Below are 6,586 nucleotides of genomic sequence, written 5' to 3'. Positions count from 1 at the left end.
AAAAAAAAAAAAAAGGATCATACAGTGTATGACTGTTGGGGACTGCTGTCCTCTCAGCACAGTGACCTGAAGACCCACCCAGGCAGCTGTCTCTGGCAGGAGTTCCAGGAGTTCATTCCTTTGCCGTCTCTAGTGATCTTGAAAGGTTACAGTGTGCTGTGTGAATGCTTGACCCCCGCAGCAAAGGGCACAGAAACAGCTTTTGCCATTAAAGGTGTGGCCGGAAGATGGGTTCTGTGGTGTGGAGGACAACAGGTACTGACCTCCCACTGAGGACGAGGTGGAGGTGTGAGGGCCACCATCATGCCACGTCTGCACTAGAACAAGGTCCTAGCCTGGTGCTTGCACTTGGAAGGATGCAAAAGGTGGGAGGTACAGACAGTTCAGTGACTGAAGAATGCGGGTCCCACAGAGCTCTGCCACTTTGGGGCCAGCCACTGTGGCCATAGTGTGGGTATGTCTAAGCAGAAATGGGTCTATAGGTCTTTTCTGGTAGTAAATAGTTCACACCTGGGGGCAGGGCGCATAGCTCAGGGGTTTGGTCCACAGAACCACAAAAATCAATAAGGAAATAATTCATACACCTAAAAAAGCAGTTGATAACTTTATTGCCAAGTAGTCACCTACAGGACATTAGTACCAGAGCCTGTGCTATCATTCGGCTGCTGAAGGACATTTCCAGTGTGGGACTAGACACTAAGGCTGCTATGCACACGTGTGTGCAGGTGTTGGTGTGAACATCGAGGCTCCCTGGGCATAGGCATCCAGCCTCAACACAACGCAGTGCATGGCAGATGGTCAAGAATAACTGAGGCTGATAACTCCAGCCCAGGTGGGGGAAGAAGAGCAACAGAGGAGGCTGGCATCTCCACAAACAGCAGCCCAAAACCTGAGGCACCGTCTGAAGACAGGTTGATCAAAGGACACACAGCCATCATGAGCACGAAGAAGCTGGGACCACAGGGGACACATCTGTACCCAGGGAGTAGACCGCAGTGCTGAATATGCAGGGGCAGGCAACAGCAGGAAAAATAACCGCGGAGGACAAGGACGCCAAAGCAGTGGTGAGATCAGATCTGGCCTCCTACCGTTAGCTGTGCTGTGGTTTCTCAGCGAGCCATCAGCTCTTGCTGAGCGTCCAATCCCTGATCTGTAAAATGGAGGCAGCAGCTTTTTTGCAAGAGCAGTAAGAAATAAATAAAATAGTACACATAAACCAGGCTGCTGAAAACATCTGTGAGCCCAGGCTGAGGCAGAAAGACCACAAGTTTGAGCACAGCTTCAGCAATTTAATGACTTAGAGACCGTGTCTCAAAATAAAAGATAAGAAAAGGGTTGGGGTGGGGCTGTAGCTCCTTGAGGAGCCCCTGAGTTCAATTTCCTGTACCACCCCCCAAAAAACATAGTCTTTGACTCCCAGCAGCCCTTGAGTAAATGCTAGTTTCCTTTCTGCCTCTTCCCAGCAAGGGGAACAGAGTCACAGGTACTGTGGTGGCTGAGGGCAGACCTCTGAACAGGCGCTTGGCTTAGAGGAGGCCTGAGGAATCCAGGCTTGGGCAGGCTTGAGGACTCACCCAGGGAGGCTGCTGGGCCTCACCTGGCCCAGGCCACCGCAGCACCAGGGCCAAGGCCTGCCCTCCAGGTGGAGCAGGATTTGCTGCCCTTTGACTGGGTTCTTCACACATTGCAGCTTCCTGGAGGATCAGCTTCTTCCCACTTTTGCTAAGGCCTGGGATGGATGGCAGGCCCAGAACGGCTGCCAAGGCGCACTGGGCAAGAAGCTTCCCCCGCCCAAGCGCGTGCGAACCGTCCATCAAACCACCTCTCCCTCCACATTCCAAACTCCAGACAACCCAAGTGACTCTCTTGCCTTCCAGAAAGTGCCTGGCCCCACACAGCCCCCCAGCCCAGGGCTGCCTTTGATCTGACAAAGATGCTTAACCTTTTGATCCCATCATGGACTGTCCCAGCCACAGGGCAGAAAGGGAAAAATAGAGCCCTCCTTTCCCCACTTTTTAAACTCTGCCCCTCCCCCATGCTGGGATTGAACCCAACACCTTCTTCACCCTGAGCTGGGACCCAGCCCTTTGTAATTTTTTTATTCTGAAACAGGATCTCATTAAATTGATAAATTTCCCAGGCTTGGCTCAAATTTTGCAATCCTCCTGCCTCAGCCTCCCAGAGAGCTGGGATTACAGGAATGCCCTACCACACACAGCTGCACTCTGGCTTCTTTGAAACAAGGGTCACCTCCTTTTGAGTGACTCTAGTGCTCTCTGCTCTCATCTCCTCTTCGTGCCTCTGGCCCCCTCCCAGCTCCCAAGCTCATCTAGGTCCCAGGAGCCTCTGGACTTCAAAGACAGTGGCAATGGTGCTGGGGGACACCAGCCCTGCCCTCCAGATCTTGAGGCCTTCTTCCCCTGACACTTCTCCCAGCACCCTTTGAGCCTCTGAGCTTGTGCGAGTGAGCGAAGACAGAGAAGGAGACAGGGCTCCCTCTGGAGGGTCAGATAAAGCCCATCCCAGGGAATTCTCCCCACCCCACAGTGCTTTCAATGCCGGTCCAGTAGTCACCACACACCTCTGTTCTGTTCCAAACCTTTTTTCCTTTCTCGTGGTATTGGGGTTGAGCTCAGAGCCTTGCATGTGGTAGGCAAGTGCTCTATGACTGAGCTGTATCCCCAGCCCTTACATTTATTCATCTATTGATCTATTTATTTATGTTTGAGACAGGTTCTAAGTTGCACAGGCTAGCCTCCAACTTGCCACACTTCTGCTGTGATGACAGGTACGTACCACATGTAGCTTATCCCCAAGTTCTTTATGCCAACCATCACCACCATCATTACTGTCCTCATCACTTTCTTGGGTGTATTAATACTTCTCCCTGCCAATTTCATAACTCCTAAAGTGATCTTTAAGGCTATGAATCAAGTCCTGTCACTCCTTGGCTTGGCTTGCCCTCTCTTCTGAGGTCCTCTCTTTAAAGGAGGGTGACATTCGCGTGACTCAACTCACCTGATCTGGTTTCCTCTCACTCACTCCACCTTCCTGCTTCCCTCTCATTTCTTGCTCCCTGGTGTTCACCCTCACTGCAGGCCTGTCCTGCCTCCTGCGGCAAGGCCTGAGTGCCTCTCTGGATCAGCCAGAACAGACCTTTTCAGAGAGCACTCACTCCCGACCTCTCTGATCCCTCTAACCCATCATCTTGTATGACTTCCTTCACTGCCATCTGAACTTACTTCCTAGTGGGTCTCTGTGATTTCCTGAGTAGACTATATACTTGAAGGCAGTAGGAGCCAGGCATGATGATCCATGCCTGTAATCCTAGCACTTGGGAGGCTGAGGCAGGAAGATCACCATGAGTTCAAAGCCAGCCTGGGTTACAGGTCCAAGCCAGTCGAAAGTACATAGTGAAGCCCTTTCTCAGAAAAAAATTAATAAATGAAAAGGACTGAAGATGTAGTTCAGTGGCAGGGCACCCTGGGTTCTATCCCCAATATGACTTAAACACACAACAACAGGGATCTCACCTGTTCTGTTCATCTGTGCATCCCTAGCACACAGAGGGACCATCCTGTATTTTGTTGCAGGTATGTGAATTTATCTGCGATTGCAGTAGGCCTGGGAAGGGACCACAGTGTGGGTGGAGCCCTGGCCTCAAGGCGAGGGAGCCAGGGCTGCATCCCAGCTGTGGCAGATGTTAGCTGTGCAGCCTGCTGCTGCTGCTGCTCCTTCTTGCATGGCTTCTTTTTTCTTTCTTTCTTTCTTTCTTTCTTTCTTTCTTTCTTTCTTTCTTTCTTTCTTTCTTTCTTTCTTTTGTGTTGAGGACCGAACCCAGGGTTTCCAGCGTGCTAGGCAAGCACTGTACTGCTGAGCCAAATCTCCAGCCCCTGCATAGCTACTTTCTATTGAATGTTACTCATCTGCAAAATAAAAGTGCTATGCTTGGCTCCAGGAGAGTGCAGTGAGTGCAGCAGCACAAACTAGATACGGAATAAGCACTGGTTCAGAAACAAGCCCCTGTGGTTATCCAGAGTGACAGAGAGCCAGGGTGCTGGCACCCACTAATCGCATCTCCCTTCTTCTCGTCAGTTGTAATCATGCTTTTCATTAAGGAAGCGAGACGCAGGCTCCCCTGATAGAGGAATAAGCAGAAAACTGCTGCCCCAGCCCCCATCCAGCCTGCTTCTGGTTCTCACATGGTCCATGAGGGAGGAATGCTTTTTTACATTTTTAAGGGGTTGGATAAAAACCAAAGGCTGGGAGTGTAGCACAGGGATAGAGCACTTGCCTAGCACACACAGGGCTTTGTCTCCATCCCCTTGCACCACAAAAACAAAACTGCTTTATGTCAGGTCTGGTGGCCTGTAGTCCCAGCATTCAGTCAGGTGGCTGAAGCAAAAGAATCAAAAATTGGAGGTCAGCCTGTACAACTTAGTGACTTAGCAAAACCCTATCTCAAAATTTTGAAAATTAAAGAGGATTAATGATGGAGCTCTGGTAGAAGGCCGGGGATTCAATTATAAGCACAGGGGGGGAAACATATGAAACTCACATTTCAAGTCCACAAATACAGTTCTGTTAGGCCCAGCATCACTGCTCACTTACAGTTTCTCTAAGGCTCCAGGTGTAGAGTTGAGTTGTCACAGGAACCACGTGGCCCCTATAGCATGGGCCAGCAGGTCCTTCACAGAGCAAGCGGACCTGCTGGGCTGGGAAGGCTGGGCTTGGTAGGCAGCCCCAGGGGAGCCGGGGGAGCGGCTACCCCACGCGGACCTGGGCCCGCCCAGCACCTGGCTGCCCTGTGCCCTGGGTCTGATGAGGGCAGTGAGGCGCGGTGGTCAGCGCTCCGAGACAAAGGGAGGAAGGTGAAGAGTGTGGCCAGGGTGGCGCACTCCCGCCCTGTGGCTGCTCCGCATCCTCCTGTGGGCGGCAGGCAGGCAGTGAGTCCCCAGCCTGGAGGTTATTCTGGGGAAAACAGGAGAGCAGTGGTTTCAGGGAGGTGGGAAGTCTGCACCTAATGACAGGCTTCTCTCTTGGAGAGTTTATAATCACCCCTTGTGGGGCAGAGGCCAGCCCCGCCCAGCCCACAGCGCGGAGGCAGCCGCTGTGTGCGCTTGCGCGGCCCACAGAGCTCCTGGACCTGATCAAAGGCAAAAGCAACGGCTCTGTCCCAGAAAAGCCCGGGTACAGGGGACAGATGGAACTCTAAAGGCAGGAGGGGTCTCAGGTTGCCAACTGAGGGAGGGTCCAGGGATTCTGGGATATCTGGGGCTAAGACCCTTCCTCTCCCCGTCTCCTCTAAGGAGAAAAGCCCCCTTCACCAAAGACTTCTCAGGAGCAGGGATAGAATGTGGTCCTCTCTCACTGTTCCCTTGGATCACCTTCCTTAGAAGTACACCTAGTCAGGGACTGGAGGGCAAAGCCAGGCTCCAGCCCTAGTAGCTTGGTGGCCCTTGCTGACTGGCAAGTCCCTAACTGCTTCTACATCTGTCTCCTATAATAACACCTGTTTCCTGCTGGCGAAGTGCACACACTTGTAATGTAATCGCAGCACTTGGAAGGCTGAGGCAGAAGGACAGCTGTGAGTTCCAGGCCAGCCTGAACTACATAGTGTGCTTGAGGTCAGCCTGAACTACATAGTGAGACCCTGTCTCAAAATAAAAACAACTGGCAAGCTGAGTTCAATCTCCAGTACTGCAAAATAAAGAAATAAAAACAAAACAACAACAAAGCCTGTCTCCCAAGGTCGCTGTGAGAAAAGCCCAGGGAGGAATATTCATGGGCATGAGCCAGGACTCTGTGCCAATGTTGCGCCAATGGACAAAGCACACCCACTCGTGGCACAAATGGTGACACTGGCCCCAGTGACTTGCAGGTAACCTCAGCACAGCATGCCCCACATGGTGTCACGGCCTGCTGTCTATCATCAAGAGGCTTTGGTGTCCACTCTAGATGTGGGAGACTCAGCAGGAGGCCCCCATCATGCCTTCCAAATCACGAGAGATGTGCTATGTTGTCATGTGGAGGCTCAGCTCACCCCCGTGGACCCCCTGTGTCTGTGGTCTGAGCTCTGGATGGCCTGGCCTTCCTGTTTCAGCCCTGACCAACGGTTAGACTGAGATAGCTGCTTCCCGCAAGCCCACTGGGCCGGCTTCTCAGCAATGGATGAGTGTGTGTATGCGTGTATGGGGGCATGAGAGAATGGGTGGGCTTTGGGGATGATGAAGATCTAGAAACGCCCTGAAACCCAGAAGAGCTGAATGCAAGGGAAGAGGGCCCCCAATCCTAGTCCAGCTGCACTATCCGCATGCCTGCGTAGCCCCCAGTACATCGCCTGCTCTCTAATGCCACATCCCCTCTTTGAGAAAACAGAGTAGAGCACTTGCCTGGCAAGTGCAAGGGCCCGAGTCCAATCCCCAATTCTGCCAAAAAAAAAAAAGAAAGGAAGGAAGGGGGGCTGGAGAGATGGCTCAGTGGTCTGAAGCACCTACTTAGAACAAGCTTGGCAAGGCATCAGGGACCGCGGTTCGATCCCCCAGCACCACATGCCAGCCAGCCCCGCCCCCTGGTGGGCTGAGCT

This window comes from Octodon degus, unplaced genomic scaffold, assembly GCF_000260255.1.
Source record: "Octodon degus isolate 3935 unplaced genomic scaffold, OctDeg1.0 scaffold00131, whole genome shotgun sequence".
NCBI lineage: Eukaryota > Metazoa > Chordata > Mammalia > Rodentia > Octodontidae > Octodon > Octodon degus.
This window is presented reverse-complemented; position numbering follows the sequence as displayed.